We start from the raw sequence: 22,023 nt of genomic DNA, 5'->3' as shown, positions 1-22,023 counted from the left end.
AAGATCAAGGTACCAACATGGTTGCTTTCTGATTAAGGCCCTCTTCTTGGCTCATAGCCATTGCTTTCTGGCTGTGTCCTTAACATGGTAGAAGGGACTAGGGATCTCTGTGAAGCTCTTTTACAAGGCATTTAACCTATTTATAAAGGTTCTACTCTCATGACTTAAGTACCTCCTAAAGGCCCCACCTACTAATACCATCCCATCAAGTATTAGGATTTTTTTTTTTTTTAAGTTTATTTGTTCATTTTGAGAGAGAGTGAGCACAAGCAGGGGAGGGGCAGAGAGGAAGGGAGACAGAGGATCCCAAGCAGGCTCCACACTGTCAGCATAGAGCCCAAATCCAGGCTCAAACTCACAAACTGTGAGATTATGACCTGAGCTGAAATCAAGAGTCGGATGCTTAATCAATGGAGCCACTCGGGCACTCCAGCATTAGGATTTCAACATATGGATTTTGAGAGGGACACAAATATTCAGACCATAGCAGCTATTAATATAACTGTAAATATAGTTGAGTTTTTTTCCATCTAAATACATTGACTTATATTTGCCCATATTAAAGCTTTAGAAGACTTTTTTTTCTTTTTTTCAAAAATATTTGTTTATTTTGAGAGACAGAGCAGGAGAGGGGCAGAGAGGGAGGCACAGAATCAGAAGCAGGCTCTAGGCTCTGAGCTGTCAGCACAGAGCCCAATGCCATGCCCAGATTCATAAACCATGAGATCATGACCTGAGCCAAAGTGGGCCGCTCAACTGAATGAGGCACCCAGGTGCCCCTTGAAGACATTCTCATAGCTTACTCTTATGGTTTCAGGTAAAGCTGTACAGAAAGTTTATTAATCAGATTATTAAAGGTACCAGAAAGAAAAAGAAGCTAAGAACTTAAGTGCAAGTCAGTCTTGTTGTTTCTGGTACATAGTTCCTAGATATACCAGGAGGTATTTGGGGTTGAGAGCTGAAGAAACTGCAAGATACAAATATTCTGGAGGTATATGGTAATTTCCCTCTAAGTTTGAGGGTTTTATTTTTGAGTCCTCAGGTGTACATAAAAGACAAATGGGATCATTTGGTTTCTAGTAAAAGGGGTCACATGTAAATTTTCCAAATATTCACATATTTCTAGAATATTAGCTAGTCACATAAATCAAGTACCTGAGATTAGGAACCAGAAAACTTAGGACCTGGTGTTGAGAAACCAAATTATCCCTTTTCTGCATGTCTGCACCCAAGCAGCTGAATGTTGCTGGAAAAAACCACATACTGGGCCAACTGGTTTAACTTTAAAGTCATGATCACAAACTTCAAATGGGTACCCAATGCTGACAAGGCAGTCCTACTCAGGAAAGCTGTAAGCTTGCTTTTCCTCTCCCCAGCATTTGCATCCATCTTCACCTTCGTTACTTCACAGCAGAAGCATCCTGTTCCTGAGGTCAGTTCTCCGTTCCCTTATATCCTCTCATGGGTTTCATTCCTATGTAAGTCAAGCAAGCCTTCTCTCTCCTGTATCACTCCCAATGGCACATAAACACAATCAAGAACTCTATCATGTTTTAAAACATCTCCTCCCTTGACCCATTACCTTCCATTTATCCCTAAATTTCTTTGCTCCCTTCACAACAAAACTTCTCATCTTGCTTATGTGTGCTATCTCTATTCCCTTACTTTTCCATTCACTCTTCAAACTCATTCTAGTGAGATCTGCATGTTGATTTACCAACATGAATCAAGCCAGTCACCATTGATATTGTCCAGTGACTTCCAAGGTGACCAGTCCAACAGCCATGTCTCTGGCCCAAGCTGACCTCTCAGCAGCACTAGGCACAGTTGACCACTCCTCCCTACCCTAAACCTTCTCTGCCCTTGGGTTCCAAACTCAACAGTCTTGTGGATTTCTTTCTTGCCTTCCTGGCTGCTCCCTCTCATTCTCCTTCATTACCCTACCTATTTCTAAATGCTGGAGTGTCTAGGATCTGGCCTTGGAATTTCTCTTCATTCTCCTCTCCAAGTCAGAGGCCATACACTGACAGCCCACACGAATGGTTTAATCAAGCTTATGCATTTTAAAAACATCTGATTTAGTTGCTAACATCTAAATATCTGAAGATTTACATTACAAAAATCTAGATTTCTGATCCCCCCCCCTTTTTTTTAATGTTTATTTTTGAGAGACCGAGCTTGAGCAGGTAAGGGGCAGAGAGAGCAGGAGACACAGAATCCAAAACAAGCTCCAGGCTCGGAGCTGCCAGCACAAAAACCCAATGCGAGGCTAAAACTCACGAACCGCCAAGATCATGACTTGAGCCAAAGTCAGACGCTTATTCGACTGTACCACACAGGCGCCCGTCTGATTTCCTTTTTCAGAAACACCCAGAAAAATCTGTCAATATTGGGCTGGCATCCTCATAATGAAACAATCTGCTGAATAGCGCAGAAGCTGTCTCCTTGATGCTGGGTCTGCTTGTTATCCGTGATATCGAAAGTAAGGGAGTTCAGAATACAGTCCTCAGTCAGTTCCCATCAGTACCAAAGGCTCTCCTCCCTGAGCCACCAGAACATCCTCCAGTCTGTGGTAGGTGAACTTCATCATTGCAAGTTGGGTAAAGTCCGCAGGTGCATCCTCGGGAGGGGGAGGGGCGACCGCACTGTGAGGGGCTTAAGGGCGCCACCCACACAGAATTTCACTCTCAAGCAAAGGCAACAAGTGCACGTTTTAAAAATACAGCATTATATAGCGCCGAGTAAGAAAACCCTTTTGGCCAAAGACTGCTATGGTCGTGTAAAAAGCATCAAATTTGGTCTTCTGCTGGCCTTTCCGGCTTAAGGGGCCTGGTGACACCAAGAAGCCCTTGTCCTCTTGCACCCGGTTTTAGGAGGCCCTCTCCTAAGGGCGGAGAGATCCCTTAAAAGCCGCTGGGCAAGGATACCCCTTCCCGTCCTCATTCGTGGACACTGTACTGTTCTGATGAGCTGGGAGTGCATGGGGGCCAGTCCGGCCTCACTCGGTGGCTGGCGGCGGTGGGGCGCTGGGAGAGAGGGGCCGGCCCGGCTAGGGCGGAGATTGGGGCGGGGCCCGGCCCAAGAACCGCCTCAGCCCCACCGCCTAGCCCCGCGCGCGCTTCCTCCAAACACCCTCTCTCGCACCCCCCCCCCCCCCCCCCCCCGCTTTACGTATTCAGGAAGGGAGATTGCGGCTGGGGAACCAGGTCAAGAGAGCCCGGGATCCTGTACCGCCCAGAGGCGGCGGCGGCCTCCGCCCAGGAAGCCCCACCCAGCAGGAGCCCGGACGTAGCGGCGCCCGCAGAGTCCACGCGCGACCGGGCGAGGGCGCGGGAGGGCGCCTGCGGCGTGACGCGACTCGCGGCGCGTCCCGTGACGCCATCGCGCCCGCTTTTGAAAGTTGGCGCCCGGGGCCGCCTCCCATGCTGCCCTGCGCCAACCCCTCCCCTCACCTTTCCTCCCCCGCCCTCCACTCGTCGCCTGGCCGGCCCCCCCACCCGTCCCTTCCCTTATCAGCACCCGCGGCCCCGGCAGCGCCGACGCAGGCGCACTGCACCGCGCCGCCGCCATTTTGTGTCCGAGCCTGTGGAGCGATTAAACCGTGCGCGGAGCTGCTTCTTTGGCGGCAGCTGCGGCGGCGGTAGCCGGTGCGGGTGCGCGGAGCTGTCCGGGGACGCCGGGTGGCCGGAGCGGTGGAGCGGCGGCGGAGCGGGCGCTGCAGGGGGTGTGGCGCGGAGGTAAGGGGGCCCGGGGTGGAGGAGGTTTCGCGGGCCGCCTCTAGGTGTCACGATGGGGCCGCTCCGGTCGGCGCTGGCTGCAGCCCGGCGCCAGCGCCGCCGCCGGGGGGTGTTTGTCTCCCTCTACCGTCCCTGCTGCGGCGCGGCCGCCGCCATTGCCCGTCGCCGCCGCGGCCCGGCCGGCCCCCCCCCCCCCACACACACCCGCCCGCTAGGCCTCCCTCCTGGCGGCGCGCTAGGCCTCTGGCGGCGGCGGCAGCAACAGAGGCCCGCGCGCCGGCGACTCCATTTTCCTTCCTTTGTCTCTGCCCTCGAGGCCGGCTCTTGGCCCGACTGGTTGCCCGGCCGCGGCCCGCCCTCTGCCCTCCGCCCCTCCCGCGGCGGGTGGCCTCAGCCGAGAGGCGATCTCCGCATCCCGGCTCCCGCGCTCGCCTTGCTCGAGGGTCCCGACCCACTGTCGGCGCGCGCGCGCGCGCGCAGCCCGGTGTCCGGGTAGTATGAGTGTCGGGCCCTGGCCGACGCCTCTCTGCCTGCCCCTCCTCCAGCCTGCCCGGTCCCCGGAACCTACCCCGGCCGCTCTGCGAGCGTACCCCTGCCGCTCGGCTGCTCTGCGGTCGCTCCCAGTCCGCGCGCCGCCGCCTCTGGTCTACGTCTCCGCCGAGTGGCGCAGGCGGCGCTGCTGCGGCTGCGAGCAGAGAGACCCCAGAGCTGCCGAGAGCTCCCTCTGCAAGGCTGGCTGAGCTGCTCGCGCCTCGACGCTGCCTGAGCGGGCGGGGGGACGCGCGCTCGCCGCCCCCGCCGGGCCCGGCTGCGCCCCCAAACTCGCGCCCCAGCTCCTCGCTGGACCTGACTGGTGCGGCCCCACACAGTGGGCGGAAGAGACTCGAGTTCCGCACCGTGTCGTTTTCCTACAGCCAGGGTCGGACTCCTCTTGTAATGATAGCCTGACTTTGTGCGCTAAGAGATCTCAAAGGGATCGAAACTTAACTTCACTCTGATCTCAAGTGACGTGACAAATTCCTGAATTCGGGATTATGGGCTTGTTGAATTGGTTTAGGCGACCCTTGAGTTTCCCTCCCGCTTTAAAATGTCCTGACACTGAGTTAGTACAGTATTTAGTACCTGATGCTTTAGGGCTAGGCGAAGGCACTTCTGCCCCGGGATTGTGCAACCTGATCTAAAGCTCCAGTAGGGCAGAATGAATTTATTCTTGACTCCACTGGTAATTTGCCCATACGCTGAAATATGAGGGTTGATGTTGTAATTGAATCCTGGGTCGCTAGCTGCAGTTGGTTTATAAATATCTACGCCTAATGTAACTACTCTTTAGTAGCTGACTTCCTGTAGCCCAGAGTTCAGCGTTAAGTAAACATTCGCATAAGTAGTCTTCAAGCTTGGAGTTTAAATCAAGTAGGAAAGTTAAAAATCTAAGTTCCCTATAGGCGGCAAAAGAAGTTAAACAGGACATGTATATTAAGTTTACTGCCCTCAGCTGTCTTAAGTCATTAAAAAGCTTCCTGCTAAATTGTCAGAGTTATCTCTTTTTCCCCTTTCCTCAAGTATTCTAGTACTTTAATATAGTATCGTGCAGCAGCAGTTGATACATTAACTCGGTTGCTTTGGAGAGAGGGAAATCTTGATTAACTTTTTTTTTTAAGACTATGTTAAATTTATGAGGAAATTAAAACAGGCTGGCACTAAACAAAGTTGTTGGGTCTGCTCAACCTGTAGGATTTTGCAGCAATCTGCATCTACAGTAGTCTTTCAACATCCCTTTTTCAAATTCTACAAAATGTCCCTTCTCCCCCCTCCTACAGTAAAAGTAAAATTGCACTAACAAATACAGTAGTATTGATGAAGTGCAGGTTTGGTAATAGAACCATGCTTAATTGTTTAATAAATTAGTCTATGTAGGTTTTTTTTGCATTTGTGAGATTTTCCACATTGTGGATGGCAGGTGGTCTGTTTTACTTATAAAAATAATCTCTACACAGGTTAAAAATTAAAATCCAGAAGATCTATATTGGGCCAGGAATAAAATTTGTTTTCCCTGGTTAGTGTTATGCTCCACAGACCATGTTTTGTTTCTTCGTTTAGTTCTGCCATATGCAGTCATCGGCCTCTTAGTCTTCCATGTTATTTATGCTCTTTTAGTGGTGTAGACTCCACAGAGTTGCTGTCCTTTGAGATTTCCTATATGCCAGGATTCATACTTTGTTTTTATTGGAAAATGAAATCTACAGAGAATGAATTGAGGATATAAGGTTACCCAAAGGAGCTTATAACTTAAATCAATAAGATGAAGAAGATTACAACAGGAATGTTTGCCCACTTAAGAAAATATTTAAGAGGAATTGTGAAAGTCATCCTTAGGGGTCTATTTAACCAACATAAGAAAATTTAGAAGTTGTAAAAGTCATTCTTAAGACTATTCCAATTCTAAGAGGTTTAAGATACAGCTTTAAAGAACACACAAAAATGAGGAACTTCTTTGGGTGGCTTAGGGAGCTCTTTGGGAGTGCAGGGGCCACCTGCGGCTGACTAGGGCCCCAAGGGAGAGTCCTGTGGCAGAGCCTTTCACAGTGGTGTCTGTTGGCGAAAAGTCCACCTCTAGAAACTGTTTTTTTGCTACTGGCATCAAATTCACTCCCCATCATGTATAGCTTCCATTTCATTTTTTTAAACCAGAGACTTAGTTGATCATCTGTTTACCTTACTGACCTGTCTCAGTCCCGGATGACTTCAGGCGTTTGGCCAAAAATTAGGTCCCTCTTCAAACAACTAAAATTTGTCATAATTTAATACTTTGAGAAAGAGCATACAGGTTTGGAAAGAACAATAATGGCAAATAATGCATAACCTTGAAGACCCTGGTTTGCAGTTGGATGTGTGGATTTGGCGTACCATGTTTGTTTTTCTAAACATTAAACTTTCTCTAGTCACCATGTTCAGATCTTCACTGGCAGGTCTGCATTTTCTTAGTGATTAATATTTCAGTGCAAAGATGGGACATTGCTTATAGACTGCTAATGTATGCATTGAGAATAGTGATTTTTCTATACTTGGTGTTCATTTTTAGTTACCTCTAGAATGTTCAGGTATATAAAATCTCCTCCCTTTGAGGCATGCTAGTAACACTATATGGACTCTAATACAAAAGTGTTTCTTGGACTAGATATGCTGATCCTCTTTTCAAGATGTAAATTGCCTCTCAACAGAGAAGACTTTTCTTTAGCTTCTAAGAAAGTATTATATTAGCTTAGTTTTGTGAGCTTTAGTTAATTATGAGATAGATTCCTTTGTAGTTGTACCTTATATGCCAAATTCCTTGGAAACTCTTAATTCAAATTTAGCACTTCCATTTCATTTGGAAGTTTCTTTTCTTTTTTTACTTTGGAAGTAAGTTCCACTCTACTATTACCTAAAACTTAAAATTTGACAATTCATATATTTGTAATTTGGGGATAAAATTATCAGCTAACAAAAAAAGTATTTCATTGCTGTGCTTCTAGGAATTTCAAGACAGTGAAAGCCCTTCCTTCCTGAAGATAAGGAAATAATACTGTTAAAGGACTATTAATTACTACATCTATAAGAATTAATTTTTCTGTCAGCTCAAATATATATATACGTGTGCCATTATTTCCCTGCAAGGTCATAATGGGGTATTTTTTTTTTAAAGATTTTATTATTTTTTTCAGTAATCTGAAGTTACTATTTTTTCAGTAGTCTGTTGGGTGTAGACTCAACATGGGGCTCAAACCCACAACCCCAAAATCAAGTCTCATGCTCCACCAACTGAGCCAGCTAAGCACCCCAATGGTGCTATTTTGATAACCACAGATCTTTAGTCCTTTATATATTTAGCAAATATATAAAGAAATAAGTGTTTTATTACTGGTTTGGTAGAATTTATGGAATGCCTCATTTAGTAATGTGATGTATCAGAACCAGTATATTGTTTTTTAACCAATTTTGTCAGCTTTTATCTTGCCCTCAATTTGCTTTTCATATTATATGTGCAGTTGTGTGTATTTGGTGTTCATAAAATGATTTATGTTTCTGCTTTAGAATGGTCACAGATCTGGAGCCAAAGACCAAGATGCACTAGTGGACAGGTTGCTGCCCAGGGGCTTGAGAGCTGGGTTCTGTGTTCTCTCCTGAAACTGACTTTGCAGCCACGGAGAGGTAAATGCTCTTTCCATTTCTTGGTCTTGAAGATGGGAGTAATAAATCCTTTCTGGGGTTGGAGGATTTGCTATATTGTTCTTGGGTATAGAAGATGCAGGACAGTGAATAATTGAGGGCATACATGTTTTATAGTCAGAGTCCTCAGTTTGAAACTCTGCACTGGCATATACTAGCTGGGTGACACTGAGCACGTTACTTAACTTCTCTACTCCTATGGTCCCCATTTGTGAGAGAACAACACCAATTACAGAGGCTAGGCTCTAGGTTGGTGAGAATGTGTATAAAGCATTAAGTATCATTCTGAGCATGTACATAGACCCCAGGAAATAGTTGTTTTTCTGCAGAAACCCTTGGAACGTATATTTTGGTTATTGACAAATGACGTCAAGAGTCCATGGCCTGTGGCAATTTGAAATTTTGATGAGCAATAGATGGAATCCTATTTTTTTGGAAATGGATCCTAGATAAAAGTTGTCTTAATTAATTTGAATTAGCCTAGTTGATGACCCATTTTTGTAGCAGTATTATATTCATTATCAGTAACATTTTGAAACATTTTAAGGGGTCACTTAAAATTTACTGTAGCCTACAATTTCTGCTATAAAATATAATGGACTTTATAGGGAACTTGGAACAGGCCTCATAAATATTGACATCTACTAGGCTTTGGAATCTCATAAACAACAAAGTAGGGTTCTGGGTAGGAAAATTATCTCTTCTCAGGCTATTAGAATACACATCCTTCTTGTCCCTTAGAAAATGTGAAAATAATTTAATTGTACTTGTGTAACAGCAAAAGGGAAAGGTGGGGAGTTATAAATGCTGACATTAGATAAGCTTATGTGAATGAATCATCTAAGTGACTACTAAGATTTTTCTTACAAGCTGTGTTGGAGCAAATAGAGAGGAGGAAGGGAACAGGAATGAAAACTCTACTATTCAAATCTGTTTTCCATGAGCAGCTTAGTACATTGATAGGTGGGAAGGACAAGGTCTGTGTGCTAGGATTCTGTCACTCAAGAAATAATTTGTGCCCTGCAGGTTTTTTTAAGGAGTGTTGACACAGAGTACATATTAATGAGCTCCTGAAAAGAAAAACAATACTGATTTAAAAAGCTGTTGAGAAAACTAGCCTTAAGAGTTTGGGGAATGGGGTTGTAGGAACGTGTTGGTCACTTTTAAGTATTATGGCAATTTAATTGTTTAGATCCCTGTTTCTCAAACTGGGATATGAATACCCTTAGGGTACAAAGTGGTATGATTCCGGGGTACTTGAAGCCACAAGATAAGCATGACCCATCTTCTTGGAGCTTCAATTGTGCTCATTGAGGGGGCGGTGAGTTAAGTAATTTGACTGGTAAGTAATTTTTAAATTTTTACATTAAAGCAAATACATATTTTAGGATCAGAATGGGAACTCTGTATAGACTGTTGAAGAGAACCCAGGTTTTCAGCAAAGTGGGTCATGAGTCCCTAGGGAATAAGAATCGTCCTTTGTATAGGTACTACAGTGGAAACATTTGAGAAGCAATAGTTCTGAGCTATGGAACAGCTCTGTCATCCAGCTCCTTACTTTGTTCCCTGTAGCATCCTATTGTGGAATATAGACATTAAATTGTATTAAATCGGTGCTTGTTTGCTTGCATGCATGTTTCTACAGGTACCCAACATGCACAATTGGTAGACAGTTGGTAGACACCAATTGGTAGACAGTTCTAGATGGCGGACCAAGTCAGAAATACTGTCATTAAGACCATTCCAATGACCTAATTATAATTTAAAAAGAAAAAAAAAATTTTTTAAACAATGAACAGACTCAGGTCTGAAACTGTAAAATGGGGTGTTCGATTGGTTCAGTCCATAGAGCACGAGACGCTTGATCTCAGCAGGAACTCTTAATGAGTTCAAGCCCCACATTGGGCATGGAGCCTACTTTGTAAAAGGCCACACATCATTTGGGGTGCCTGGGTGGCTCAGTCAGTTGAGTTTTTGACTCTTGATTTCAGTTCAGGTCATGATCCCAGGGTCATGGGATCAAGCCCCATGTCAGGCTCCACACTGAGTGTGGATTTTGCTTGGGATTTTCTCTGTCTTCTGCCCCTCTCCCCTGCTTACACATGTGCTGTCTCTCAAAAAAAAAAATTTTTTTTTAACTGTAAAATAAATTCTACAAAACAAGATTTTGAAAGCAAATGTCATATTAACTCCAGCATAATTAACAATTTATACTGATTTGTTACCTCCCCATTCAAGTTAAGTATTAAGAGTCTTAATAATATGTCTAAATCTTAAGCTTGTAGACCTTGTGATTCCTAAGACAGTTATTTAGAAGTGTCTATTTTTTTATTATTACCTATTGTTACTAGTGTATTGCTCTTAATTAAGTGGCACATAAGAAATACATTTTCTATACTGACAATATCTGCTGTTTGAATACAAGTTTTATATTTGAACCTAATTTGTTCTAGATATCATGGAGTGTGAATTTCTCTGAAATTATTTGAATTGGATCAGCCTGAATATTTGGATGTACTCTAAATATTTGTAGTATTTGTTGAATACTTGTATTCATTCCATTCTTTGAACACTTGCCTTTCTACTTTGTGCCAGGCACTGTGTTACATACTGGGGATTTGAATCCCCAGGGATTTCTTAAATAAGAAAAAGTTTGTTTTTCTGAGAGTCTTGAGTATAGGGAAGAGATTAAGTGTTGTTTGTGCTCTGATAAAAGTGTGTTCAGGATGCAGAGAGGGTAGTCTGTTACAGGAGTTGGTGAAAGATTTTGAGAAAGGCTTTCTGGAGGAGAGATCTTGATCTAGGTATATCAAGAAATTCAGAAGCAGTATAAATTCGATTTTAATCCCATTAGGGCACCAAGGTTTAGTCACTGCAGCTTAATAGCTATGTAGCCTTGGGCAAGTCCATCAAGTGTGACTTCCTTGTGCCTTCCTTTCCTCATTGGTAAAATGATGTATCTACCTTGTTATAGGCTATGGCAGTTAGATGAAGTATTGTTAGGGGGAAACCCATGTATTTGTAATGGTAATGTGCTATATAGAAGTAAAGTGATAGTCTGTAGACAATAGAATAGTGGGTCAATGTATATATTTTGCATTAAGCTACAGTGATGACCACCAGACTGTACAGAAGTTAAGTGAATCAAGTAAATTGGGACTTTGTGGATGAGAAAATAACATTAATCAAAATCTCTTGAGCAGCAGAGAAATGGATGAGTAAACAGGGCTATACCCCATGTGAGAGTAAAGTTTGACAACCACAAAAAGAAACTAATTGGGAAGACTCTTAGCCAGCAAAATGTCTATGAATTTTTTTTAATATAGTTCCAAAAAAAGAAATTGTTATGGAATAAAAGTAAAGAAAACCAAAAACATGGCACATAGCAAGAACTTAGTGTGTAATTGAATGAATACCCCAGGAAAAATACAAAACAGACATGAAAACACTGGTCAAAATAAAATAAAGAACTAGTAGTGCAAGGGTGGTTAAGTTTGGAGTAACTTTTTCTAGCTTTTCTAGTTTGTATAAGATTTTATAACGCAAATAAATTTTTCCCTTTTTTTTTTTTTTAAATAAAGTAGAATTACCAAAATTTGGGACTAACCATATTCAACAATAGAGGACTGATTAAATTGTGAATGTCTATATAATAGAATGTCATGAAACCATTATATTATGTATAGGAATACATTGAAATGGAGAGATTTGAGACCTATTACATAAAGCAAATTATCAAATGTATGTCCAAAGGTATGTGTGTATATATAGGGAGGAGACTATAGATATAAACCAGAACGTTTATATAAAACCAATGGAGGGGCACCTCGGTGGCTCAGTCAGTTGAGTGTCCGTCCGGCTCTTGATTTTGGCACAGGTGATGATCCCAGGATTGTGGGATCAGCATGGATTCTCAGCTTAAGATTCTCACTCTCTCTCACCTCTCCCCCATCCCCCCTTTGCCCTTCTTCCCCGCTCCATTTCTTTCTCTCTAAAAAAAAAAAAAAAAAAAAACAACTATAGATTTATATTCTAGATTATCTGAGTTTTCTTCTGTTTGTAGTGTATAATTAAAAAAAAATTTTAATGTATTTATTTTTGAGAGGCAGAGAGAGACCAAGCACAAGTGGGGGAGGGGCAGAGAGAGAATGAGACCCAGAGTCTGAAGCAGTCTCCAGGCTCCAAGTTGTCAGCACAGAGCCTGACACAGGGCTCGAACTCACAAACTGTGAGATCATGACCTGAACCGAAGTCAGACTCTCAACCAACTGAGCCACTCAGGTGCCCCTGTATTATATAATTTTTAAAGGAATCCAATATAGTAGGAAATAGGACTGAAGCTTTCTGATAAATATAATAAGATAATAAAAGTAGTTTTTGTCTAGTTTACTCTGGCAGTGAAGTCTAGACTTCTTGGGTGGATTTGGGGTGTCTTGGGTAACCAGTCATTTAAGCGTCCAACTCTTGATTTCGGCTCAGGTCATGATCTCATGGTTCATGGATTTGAGCCCCACGTCGTGCTCTGTGCCAGTGGTGCAGGGCTTGCTTGGGATCCCCTTTCCCGCTCTGCCCTCCCGTGTGCACATGCTCACCCGCTATCTCTCTCAAAACTTTAGACTTCTTGGGTGGATTCAAAGCCTTGCTAGGACACTGTCGGAGAAGTGCAGGCATGAAGGAAAGAAGGCAGGAGGGGGAGGGTACTGGCAGCCATGTATCTGCCCAAGTGTAGAAGGAATTGACATTACAGAGGCAATTCTTAGAACTTTCCTCACATTTGGCCTTAATCTGTTTTTGTATCATCCTAGTAGCATTTAGTTTCATTCTTTGGAAGAGTCTAATAATTGTAGAACTATACTAGACCCTAAAGAAGTAGCCCTTTTATTTTTTTTCCACAGAGATAAACACTATTAACAGTTTGGTATATTCCTTTTGGGTTTTTTCCCTGCACTTTTGTAAATGGACATGTACAGGTAATACAGTTTTAAAGACAAAATGTAACAGTGCTATACAAGTATTTTGTAACTACCACATTAAATACAAACACGTGGGGAGAGATATATCAAACAATACAAACTGGTAATAATGAAAAATAATTTCTTCCCACTTCTGATCCCTCAGTTTTCTTCTCCACAGGTAATAAATATTACCAGTTTTTCATACATCCTTCCAGAGAAAATTCTATTCATGTATTAACATATGTGTTTGTGTATCCTTCCTAAAAAACAGATGACAGCACACTATACACATAGTGTGGATATTTGAGGTTTTTTTAATCTTGATGTTAGATAAAGATGTTACAATATTTTTCTTGCCTACACGTCTTTGGGCACTTGTACTAGTGTATTTATACAATGACTTTGTAGGAGTTTAATTGTTTATATATTCCTAGAAGAGGGAATGGCATGTACAAAGGTCCAGAGGCAGGAGGAGAGAAGCCTAAAATGTTCTGGCTACTAAAAGCAGTTTAATATGATTAGAGCAGAGTGTATGAGGCTAGATGCAGATCTGCTGATAGGGCCCTAAAGGACCCTGTAGGCCAGGTGAAAGAGTTTAGTTTTGAGCTTACAAGTTTTCCCATGGGAGGTTTCAGAAGGGAAGTCTCCTTGCTGATAATGAATTTCCATTTTGTTTAAAAAAATTTTTTTAACGTTTATTCATGTTTGAGAGCCAGACAAAATGTGAATGGGGGAGGGGCAGAGAGAGAGGGAGACACAGAATCTGAAACAGTCTGCAGGCTCTGAGCTATCAGCACAGAGCTGGACATGGGGCTCAAACTCACGGACTGCGAGATCATGACCTGAGCTGAAGTCAGATGCTTAACCAACTGAGCCACCCAAGCACCCCATGAAATACCATTTTAGAAATCTGGCCAATGTGTGAAAAATGGGTGGTAAGTTGGGGGGCCCCCGGTTGGTTCAGTCAGTTAAGTGTCTGACTTCATCTCGGGTCATGATCTCGCGGTTCGTGAGTTTGAGCCCTGCATCGGGCTCTGTGCTGACAGTGCGGAGCCTGCTGGGGATTCTCTCTCTGCCCCTCCCCTGAATTCTCTTTCTCTCTCTCTTAAAATAAATAAACTTAAAAGAAAATAAAAAACTAAGTTGGAAAAGTTGGAATCCTGTTCTGCATCCTCTTTTGTAATCTTCCTTCATGTTGTATGTTATGCACATTTTCCCATTAGATACCCTGTGTTACTTTAAATTACTAAGAATGTACTTTCTTATTGCTGGATGTTAAGTTTTGTAACCTGTTCCTTTGGACACCAGTGTCTTTTTAACCCTAGCTTTTTGTTTCTAATACTTTATCCCCCCTCATCCCCATTGTTTGAATTATTTGTAATATAAGAGTAAGTCGACGTTGAGTAAGAGCCAAATTGTACATAGATTTTGAGATGTCTGTAATAACTATTTAAAGTCCTGTTTTCATTCTGAACTGTTCTCAGTAGTAGATATTTGCCAATGTAATGACTTCTAGGTAAGTGTTCATCTTAGCTAATGGCTAAATAGTATCCTATCAAGTATATAACTATGGCTTTAAGCATTTTTCACACTAAAATTAAAGAAATAGAGTGTCTTATTTTGTAGGAGGGTAGATGATACAGTAGTTTCCCCAACAAGAAAGGTGGCAACAGAATCCTAAAATGTCCTAGATTGGGAGGGCTTTTGAAAAGCAGATGTCTTGATACTCTGTGTGCAAGGAGTGTGTGGGGAGTTACACAAATAGTGATTGTACCTTCACTTTGAGCAGACTGTCTAGTATAAAAAACATATCCTAATGGAGGGATGAAAGAACCAGTCTGGTAGGTTTGTGTCTAACGTTTGTGGTGTTTTCACCTGACACAGAGATACCTCATCAAATTTCATCGACTTCAGATATAAATGCTACTCAGTAGAGCGGTTTGCCTTAGCCATCTTAATCTAAATAGATTTTAGAGACTTCTGCTTAATTCTTGGTTACAGACAAGTGGACTGCAAAGCTAGGAAGTTACCTTTTGCTCCATCCTTTTGTACAGCCTTGATGGATGCAGTTAAAACTGCCATCTGATTTCTATAGCTGGGAAGTGGGGATACTTGTTCCCTTCTTACCTACAGGGATGAATTTAACTAATAACCTAAAAAAATGTGTAGAATGTTAAAGCCAGAGGAAATGTTAAGTCATCTGGCAATCCCCTCATTTTACAGATAAGAAACCTAAGAAGCAAAGTGATATACCTGAGGTCATATGTGTAGGACAAATGCATCTGCCTTTTTTATTCTTCCCCATACTGGCTCTGAATAGTTTATGGGTTTCACAGAATATCCTGCTGCATTTGGTTCTGTAGCTAATTATTTGGTATATAGTCACTAAATTTTTTTTTGTTTATTTCTTTTTGAGAGAGAGACAGAGCACAAGCAGGGGAGGGGCAGAGAGAGACAGAGACACAGAATCCACAGCAGGCTCCAGGCTCTGAGCTGTCAGCACAGAACCCGATGTGGGTCTCTAACTCAAAAACTGTGAGATCATGACCCAAGCTGAAGTTGGATGCCTAACCGATTGAGCCACCCAGACTCCCCTATATGTATTCATTTTTTTAGATCTCTTTTGACAGAAATATATATCAGTGTATATCTATAGAAAAACAGCATGAAAACTATACATCATTACTGCACTTGAGTATAGTATACCTGTGCACTGGCACACATTAGGTTTTCAGTATGTATTTGTCAGATTTTATTTATTTATTTTTTTTGGTCACCAACTTTAAAGGTTGTCCATGTAAACAGTGCGTTATTAGGCTCTGGCTGTCGCTAAAGTTAAAGGTCTAGTACCACCACTGTTCAGATTTTGAGCTTATTTATCTCTTCTAACTCAGAACCTTTTCAGAGTCCTTCAATAGTTTCCCTGTGGTAAAAACAGACCATGGTTTGAGGCCAGGGTTGGTTAGTACGTAGTTTTAGTATTGTCTAGTTGGACCACTGAAAGTTCTAAATTGTTTCAGACCACTACTTCTTATTTCTTTATAAATTCTGATACAACAAAACTCTGGCGTAGCATGGTCATTATCATATAAAGCAGATAAAAGATATTTTACATTCCCAGAGGTATGATATATAACTATTGTATAATAATAGAGGGTACCCTAATTGTTTTCAGTGTGGGGCTCAAGCCCAAGAACTGCAAGATCATGACCTGATCTGAAACCAGGAGTCAGTCACTTAACCAACTGAGCCACCTAGGTGCTCCATGTGTCTTCCTTTTTTTTTTTTTTTTTTTTTTAGTGTTTATTTATTTTGAGAGAGAGTGTGTGCAGGAGAGGAGCGGAAGAGGGAGATTCCCAAGCAGGCTCCTTGCTGCCAGTGCACAGCCCAACTTAGGGCTCGATCTCCATGAGATCGTGATCTGAGATCAAGAGTATGGTCACTTAACTGACTGAGCCATCCAGGCGTCCCTGTTTTATTTGTATCTTTATCTTTCCACTCCTATTAGAATATTTGATTTCTGGGGCGCCTGGGTGGCTCAGTCGGTTAAGCGTCCGACTTCGGCTCACGTCACGATCTCTCGGTCCGTGAGCTCAAGCCCCGCGTCGGGCTCTGGGCTGATGGCTCAGAGCCTGGTGCCTGCTTCGGATTCTGTGTCTCCCTCTCTCTCTGCCCCTCCCCTGTTCATGCTCTGTCTCTCTCTGTCTCAAAAATAAAAATAAAAAAATTAAATTAAATTAAAAAAACGAAAAAAAAATAGAATATTTGATTTCGGCTCAGGTGATGATCCCAGGGCCGTGGGATTGAGCTTCATGTTGGGCTCACACTGAGCATGGATCTTGCTTGGGATTCTCTGTCTCTCTTTGCCCCTCTCCCCTGGACACACATGCACGTGCGCTCACTTGGTCTGTCTCTCTCTCTCTCTCACAAAATTTTTTGTTGTGAATGTATATTGAGACTAAAATATAGTGACTTGGTTACCTCTTTGAGGTAAATTTTATTTATAATTTTTTTTTTCCTGACCACTTGTTAGACAAGGTCTTTGCTCCTTCTCTCTTTGTCATGTCTTTTGGGTATTCATAAATGTGTAATCCTCCTCCCCCATTTCTTGGTTAACCTATTGCCTAGATTTCCTTCTTTCCTGTATTTGTTTCCGTATTTTTTTTTTTAATTTTTTTTTTTTTCAACGTTTATTTATTTTTGGGACAGAGAGAGACAGAGCATGAATGGGAGAGGGGCAGAGAGAGAGGGAGACACAGAATCGGAAACAGGCTCCAGGCTCTGAGCCATCAGCCCAGAGCCCGACCCGGGGCTCAAACTCACGGACCGCGAGATCGTGACCTGGCTGAAGTCGGACGCTTAACCGACTGCGCCACCCAGGCGCCCCTGTTTCCGTATTTTTAAGGAGCAATCAAGTTGACAAATTATTTGTTTCCATGATTAATATTAGTTTAGAGTAACATTTTGTTTTTGTTTGAACTTCTGTATGTCTGTATTCCTATACATATGTATCCTTTGTGGTTTTTCAGATTTCTTTTGTTCTATCTATTGAATAGCACTTTAACTATTTTCCATATTTCATGCTATTATACTATTTACTCACTAAGGATATCTTACTCTTTTTTTTTTTTTTTTAAGTTTATTTTTATTTATTCTGAGAAAGAGAACAAGCTGGAGGGGGGAGAGAGAGGGAGGGACAGAGGATCCAAAGCGGGCTCTGCATTGACAGCAGAAAGCGCAGTGTGGGGCTCAAACTCACAAACCATGAGATAATGACCTGAGCCAAAGTTAGACACTTAACTGACTTAGCCACCCAGATGCCCCTGTCTTTTTTTTTTTTTTAAATACAAGTATTACTTGATCTTTGTTCAGAGATCTCCTATTGCCATTTATTATCATTATTATGCCTTTGGTATAGGTATGCATTGTTGAATTTAAGCTGTTGGCTTCTGATTTAATATTGACCCTATATAAGACCCTGTTTATCAAATAAAAATTATCTTTGTTCTAAGTAGCCTTCATGAGTGAGTACTGGGTTACAGAAACACTCAAACGTTGGCCACATGGTCACTGAAACACACTGCAAAACCATGAGTTCAGTCTTACCGTGTTTTTCCACTTCTCTTTTTACTTTTTCCTTCTGTCATGTGTTGAGCTTGTCCATACCATCTAGAGAGATATTTTGGTATTGATGGTACCCATGGTAGAGGTAAAACATTAGGATTTCCATCTTGGGTGATACATTTCCATTGTTTATATGGACATCATACTAGTTTTGAGGTAGGCTTTATACATTTTATTTAAATAAATAAACAAAACAATTCTTTGTTCTAAAGAATGAACCAAAAATTCTCATAGTAGAAAATAGTGGTATTTGAGTAGCTTGGATTTATGTAGACCTGTATTTAGGGTAGATAAGTATTGTATTCTAGGTCAGTCACTTCCAAACCAAGGTCAACAGAGATTTTATATCAGAATCACCTGGGGACCTTTTGGAATAAGGTCTCTTCCACCCTAGGCCTACTGAATCAGAATCTCCGGGATCTATGTATTAAAAAGTTTATCAGGTGATCCTGATACCATCCAGGTTTGGGAATTACTGCTCAGGTAGAATGTGCACCAAAATCCATAGATGTGCCTGTTAGATGTTGTTTAAATTCTATACTGTGTGTGCATAACTAATTTCTTTTTATAACATACTTATTTATTCACAGTAATAGACTTGCCATAGATCCTACCTTTCTCATATTCCCAGCAACGAAAGACTGTAGGACTGCTCCAAAGAGAGTGTAACTCTGAGCTGCTTTTAGGTATTTGGGCCTGGAGCAGAACAAAGAGAGATCTGGTGGTTCCTGACATAGTCATCCTTGGGAGCATGAGGAGAAGTGAAGCATTAAGTTGTTGTATGCTAGCAAAAGTATCTTTCAGGCTATAGAAAGCAGAGAGGGACAGCATGTGCTTGGGAGGCAACCCTTCAATCAGTACAATGGCACTAGAATGTTGACTCTCAGATAAACTTTGTCTTCTGTTTTGTTGGGTAAATATTCAGTAAGTGAAATAAACAGGCTACCCTTACTGAGGAACTACAACATGGCCTCTGAAACCAGGTCACAGTAATAAATTTGAGATTATTTAGTATAGTTCCACTCAGTTATGTTGAATTTTTTGCAGAAAATTTGTCTAATTCCATACATAAGTTTCTTCCCCCATAAAATTTCCTCTTTTAGAGTTCCTCTCTACTGTAGTTTGCCTGTCAAGTTTCATCTCATCCTTTAGGATCCAGCTTTAGCAGTTCCTCTTCTTGGACCCATCTGTTACCCACTTAAACCATCCTTTGTGTCAGGCTGGTAGGAAGCATGTTAACCCCTGTTACGGCACCCATCATGTTACAGTGGACCCTTGAACAACATGGAGTTAGGGACTTCAGCGCCCCCCAATCTCCCAACCTCCAACTTGAATATCCGAGTATAACTTTTAACTTCCAAGGAACTTAACTACCAACAGCCTACTGTTGAACAGAAGCCTCACTGATAACCTAGTCGATTATACACGTGTTTTGTATGTTGCATATATTATTTACTGTATTCTTATAATCATGGGAACTTGGGATTATTATTTCTTGCGAAGGGTGTATAGATAGTCTTCAAATGTGCTCCAGGAAATAAGGGGTTTTTAGCAGTCAGTTTTCCCTTGTAAAGGACAGTATATATTAAAAAGTTGTGGTAGCTTTGGGGCATCTGGGTGGCTCAGTTGGTTAAGTGTCTGACTTCGGCTCAGGTTATGATCTCATGGTTCGTGAGTTGGAGCCCCACGTCAGGCTCTGTGCTGACAGCTCAGAGCCTAGAGCCTGCTTCTGCTTCCGATTGTGTGTGTGTGTGTGTGTGTCTTTCTTTCTCTTACTGCCCCTCCCCCATTCTGTCTCTCTAAAAAAAAATGAATAAGCGTTAAAAAAAAAAAAAACTAAAAAGATGTGGTAGCTTTGTTTATGAAATAGACTACTAGGGGCACCTGGGTGGCTCAATCGGTTAAGTGTCTGACTGTTGATTTCGGCTCAGGTCATAATCTCATGGTTCGTGGGTTCGAGCCCCATGTTGGGCTCTGTGCTGACAGTATGGAGCCTACTTGAGATTCTGTCTCTCCCTGTCTCTCTGCCCCTCCCCACTGTCTCCAAACAAATAATCTTTAAAAAATAAATAGGGGTGCCTGGGTGGTTCAGTCAGTTAAACTTCTGACTTTGGCTCGGGTCATGATCTCACGGTTCCTGATTTCGAGCTTTGCGTCAGGCTCTCTGCTGTTAGTATGGAGCTCACTTCAGATTCTCTGGCCCTCTCTCTCTGTCTCTACCCTTTCCCCACTTGGTCTCTCTCTTTCAAAAATAAATAAACATTTAAAGAAAAAAGAAAATAGACTACTAGAAATCATTCTTCTCCACTGTCTTATTCTTAGTGTGCATGTATTCTTAGTGTATTTTTTTTAATGTTTTTTATTTAGTTTTGAGAGAGAGAGAGACCAGAGTGTGAGTGAGGGAGGGGTAGAGAGTAGGGGAGACACAGAATCCGAAGCAGGCTCCAGGCTCTGAGCTGTCAGCACAGAGCCTGATGGAGGGCTTGAACCCATAAACCGTGACATCATGACCTGAGCTGAAGCCAGATGCTTAACCAACTGAGCCACCCAGACACCCCTTGTGTGTATGTTTTATAATAACTGAACTCTCCAAAGGACTGAACTTTGCATTGGTGAGTGTGGAAGGTTATTTTGGTTGATTTCCTTTGGGAAGTACCTGACACATTGACTGTACAACCATATAATCTAGGTGGTAAGTTACTAAATTTTACTGTCCTCAAAATTAGTGCAGTCACAGTTAGCCTTTTTAAAAAATTTTTTTTCACATAGAACATATTTATTGAGCACACACAGTATATGACACGAGTGCATTTTTATCTATCCATGTATCTATCAAAGCTCCGTGCCCAGCATAGGGCTTGAGCTCACGACTCATGCTCTGCTGACTGAGCCGGCCAGGTGCCCCTATCCTTTATTTTTATGTGGCAGGATTGTTTTACTCTAACCTATAATTGTGTCGTTAGGACTTTTTATTGACGCAAACATAGCAATAAAGGAAACAAATTCATGGAGCATCTAGGTGGTTAAGCGTCTGACTCTTGGTTTCAGCTCAGGTCATGATCTCAGTTCATGGGTTTGAACCCTGCATTGGATTCTGTGCTGACAGCACAGAGCCTGCTTGGGATCTTGGGATATTCTCTCTCTCTCCCTCCCTCTCTCTCTCTCTCTCAAAATAAATAAAATTTAAAAAATAAAATAAAGGAAATAAATTCACATAATTAAGCTTTCACTTAGCATATGATATTTTGTTTTTCCTTATTCCTTTCCTGCTCTTGTGTGCAGGAACCATTTATATGTTTCATGTGACAGTAACATTGACATTGAGTGTCTGCTGTTTACCTAATACTGTTTTGTATTTATTGCTGTAGGGGATACAGAAGTAAAAGGCATAGTTATAGTTCCTCCCCTCAACAAGCTAATAGTCTATTTGAGGTAAAGACATAGACATAGAAAAGTATACTACAGTGAAAACCAAACAAACATGAAGTCAGTTTGCACTTGAGAAGATGTGATTTAGGGGATCACTTGAGCTGGGAGGGTACAAGACAGTAAGCAGTTATTTAGAAGATGCCCAGGAGGTGAGGTTGAGTGGGTGGAAACGATGGGAACAAACTTCTGGGAGCCAAGCTAAAAGGTTTGGAATTGAGGGCAACCTGGTCGGCTCAGTCAGTAGAGCATGCACCTCTTGATGTCAGGGTCTTGAGTTCGAGCTGCACATTGGGCACAGAGATTGCTTTTAAAAAGCAGGGAGAAGGGCACCTGGGTGGCTCAGTTGGTTAAGCATCCGATTTTGGCTTAGGTCATGATCCCACAGTTAGTGGGTTCAAGCCCCGCTTCAGGCTTTGTGCGGACAGCTCAGAGCCTGGAGTTTGCTTCAGATTCTGTGTCTCCCTCGCTCTCTGCCCCTCCCCCACTCATGTGCGCGCGCGCGCGCGCTCACTGTCTGTCTCTCTCTCTCTCTCTCTCTCTCTCTCTCAAAGAAATAAATGGGGGAAGAGTTT

General features: G+C 42.3%; 1 protein-coding gene and 1 long non-coding RNA gene across 4 annotated transcripts in view; one reads left to right on the top strand and one right to left on the bottom strand.

Annotated features, from left to right (window-relative positions):
- Nucleotides 1-818: 818 nt before the first annotated feature.
- Nucleotides 819-5,025, bottom strand: LOC147573418 (uncharacterized). The gene is made up of 2 exons (XR_015244745.1): nt 4,306-5,025; nt 819-2,620 (listed from the first exon to the last, which is right to left on the bottom strand). It is a non-coding gene; the product is annotated as an uncharacterized LOC147573418 (long non-coding RNA).
- The window catches only part of CTCF (CCCTC-binding factor), a 47,464-nt gene continuing 28,982 nt past the window's right edge, over nt 3,542-22,023 (top strand). For 2 of the 3 annotated variants that reach the window (XM_086689172.1, XM_086689170.1), the window contains exons 1-3: nt 3,542-3,737; nt 7,809-7,925; nt 9,173-9,285. The gene's annotated coding sequence lies outside the window, so the exon portion shown is untranslated. The remainder of the gene's footprint in view (nt 3,738-7,808; nt 7,926-9,172; nt 9,286-22,023) is intronic. The other variant, XM_086689171.1, reaches the window with a different exon arrangement.

This window comes from Puma concolor, chromosome E2, assembly GCF_028749965.1.
Source record: "Puma concolor isolate L17-30 chromosome E2, mPumCon1.1.hap2, whole genome shotgun sequence".
Classification (NCBI taxonomy): domain Eukaryota; kingdom Metazoa; phylum Chordata; class Mammalia; order Carnivora; family Felidae; genus Puma; species Puma concolor.
Note: the sequence above shows the minus strand (reverse complement) of the source record. Positions and strands in the feature narration are given on the sequence as shown.